This window comes from Grammomys surdaster, unplaced genomic scaffold (genome assembly GCF_004785775.1).
Source record: "Grammomys surdaster isolate TR1022 unplaced genomic scaffold, NIH_TR_1.0 143, whole genome shotgun sequence".
Taxonomy (NCBI): domain Eukaryota; kingdom Metazoa; phylum Chordata; class Mammalia; order Rodentia; family Muridae; genus Grammomys; species Grammomys surdaster.
The window spans coordinates 9,015,364-9,018,052 of NW_021604601.1; the positions used below are offsets into that span (position 1 = coordinate 9,015,364).

Sequence of the window (2,689 nt, forward strand, 5' to 3'; positions counted from 1 at the left end):
AGAGAGAGAGAGAGAGAGAGAGAGAGAGAGAGAGAGAGAGAGAGAGACATAAAATTTAAATAAAAATAAATAGAGCTGCAAGCAGGGGACCAAAGACTGAAAACATAGACCCTATGGAGGATTGCAGATTCAAACCATAAGACCAAGTGAAGTCAGAGGATGGCGTAAGCAGAGGTTACAGAGCCTGCTGCTGTGAGGACTGAAAGCATCCCTCTTGGAGGAACAGCATGGCAGAAGGCCAGATGAGACACAACAAAGACAGCGAGCTGAGGATACTGAAGGGGTTGGGCATCAAGGGAGAAAAGGGCGGTGATAAAGTTCAGAGGTCTTTGCATTCTGCCCAACATCAATGGCAACCCACGGCGGGCACTTCGGAAAAGGGTGGAAAGGCCTTCAGCTTTGAGCTGGGCAGGATGGGGAACACATGTATGTATGAGGGGGTACCTCTTAGTGAGAGACAAATGATAAGGGGAGGGAAGGAGGGGGGATGACACGTAGGGAAAGAGCAGCGGATCGGTCATCCACTTGCTGATGGAAGATGCCTTCATAAAACCAGGGTGTAAGTAGGCAAGCCTATAGAGCATGTTCTTACTTAGTGATTGATGCAGGAGGGCGTGGCCTGTGTGGGTGGTACAAACTCTGGGGCAGGTGGTCCTGGGTTCTATAAGAAAGCAGGCTGAGCGAGCCATGGAGAGCAAGCCAGTAAGCAGCACCCCTCCATGGCCTCTGCATCAGCTCCTGCCTCCAGGTTCCTGTCCTGTGTAGTTCCAGTCCTGACTTCCTTCAGTGATGAACAGCAATGTGGAAGTGTGAGCCGAATAAACCCTTTCTTCCGAAGCTTGCTTTGGTTGGGGTGTTTCATCATAGCAATAGTAACCTTAACTACAATACAAGCTAGGGCAGGCTGGCTCCTTGGTATATGGCCCGAGCTGCTGTACAGTTGGGCCCCACATTCCATTGAGAGTTATGACGTCACCATATTGCAGTACTTAATAGGTTTGAACAAGAGGTTGCTGGGACATTCTCACTCTGTAATATGCCTGCAAATGGGATGACTGATTCAACATAGGACCGGATGTCTCCTCCACATTTATGTGAAGCTCACCTGGCTAGTGGTTCATGGAGTCTATGCAAAGCCTCCAGACTGCATTTATTTGTCAAACTAAAAAATGTCTTGAGTTAGTCAAAGCTAATGGCAACACACACACAATTTTTAAAACGAGAAGACCTTTTAAAGAAATGATTTGTTTTATTTGACTGAGAATATCATGGATTCCACAAGTTTTAATCTAAAAGACAGTTATGGTTGAGAAGGTTTAAAAGAAAATCCACAAATACACCTGTGGTGGTTTGTATAGGAGCCCCTATAGACTCAGGTTTGAATGCTTGGGAGTGGCACTATTGGGTGTGGCCTTGTTGGAGTGGGCGTGGCCTTGTTGGAGGAAGTGTGCTGTTGTGGAAGTGGCCTTGGAGGTCTCCTATGCTCAAGCTATGCCCAAAGTGGCACCCAGTCTCCTTCTGCTGCTTGCAGTCAACTCTTAACTCCTCCAGCATCATGTCTGCCTGCATGCCTGTGGGAACAAGGACTGGGAAGGGAGGGAGGGCGGTAAATGGAGATGAAGCCCACAACTATGCCCTGGAGACCAGCATCGGAGTGCAGATCTAACTTTATTGTTTATTACATGAGCTTATTTATTATATAGCTTTTTAGCCAATTAGGGTATGTATTCAAGGGCAAATCTGGGTGCAACCTGTGTTTAGCAGAGTGTAACTTGCCTGTCAGGAGCCTGTAGGGGAGGATCTAATCCTCCATGGAGACTTCTGTGAAGACAGGGGAAGCAGCCGCTGCCCTGGCCTTGGGTCCTTTGTGTTGTGTCACGGGTATGCTGGGAGCCACATCAGATCATATGCTCTGTAGAGTGGATCAGGACCCTTCAATGAGTCGCAAGAGCCTGTGGTGCCTCTCTCTCCTTCCCACTTCTCCCTCCACCAGGTTTATCTCCACATCCCCCCCGTACACACACATACAATGCCAGGCTTCCCGCCATCATGATAATGGACTGAACCTCTAGAACTGCAAGCCAGCCCCAATTAGATCTTTGCCTTTGTAAGAGTTGCCTTGGTCATGTGTCTCTTCACAGCACTAGAAACCCTAAGACAACATATATGCCTGTATTTCAGTATGGAAAAGAGAATGCATTGCTAAAACTTAATAATCAACTCTAATGAGACGCTGATTATTCAAAGACCATCTATAAAGCCACCAAAATCTCTATACAAAAATACCTCTTTTTTATTGAAAATAGATTTTTTAAAAAATTGTATAATATATCCTGATCATGGTTTCCCTTCCCTCCACGTCTCCCATCTGGATCCACCCCCTTTCTGTCTTGTTAGAAAACAAACAGGATATATTATCTCTTAGAAGGAAAATAATATAATAAAATGTGATAGAACTAACATACTGGAGTAGGACAGAACAAGCAGAAGGAAAAGAGCCTAAGAAAAGGCACAAGAGTCAGACGCAGATGCAGAGACCCACTCATACACACACTCATACACACACACTCATACACACACACTCATACACACACTCATACACACTCACACACACACTCATACACACATTCATACACACACTCATACACACATTCATACACACACTCATACACACACACTCATACACACA

General features: G+C 45.9%; 1 pseudogene; it reads left to right on the forward strand.

Moving 5' to 3' along the window:
- Positions 1 to 227: 227 nt before the first annotated feature.
- Positions 228 to 2,689, forward strand: part of LOC114618586 — an 11,294-nt pseudogene continuing 8,832 nt past the window's right edge.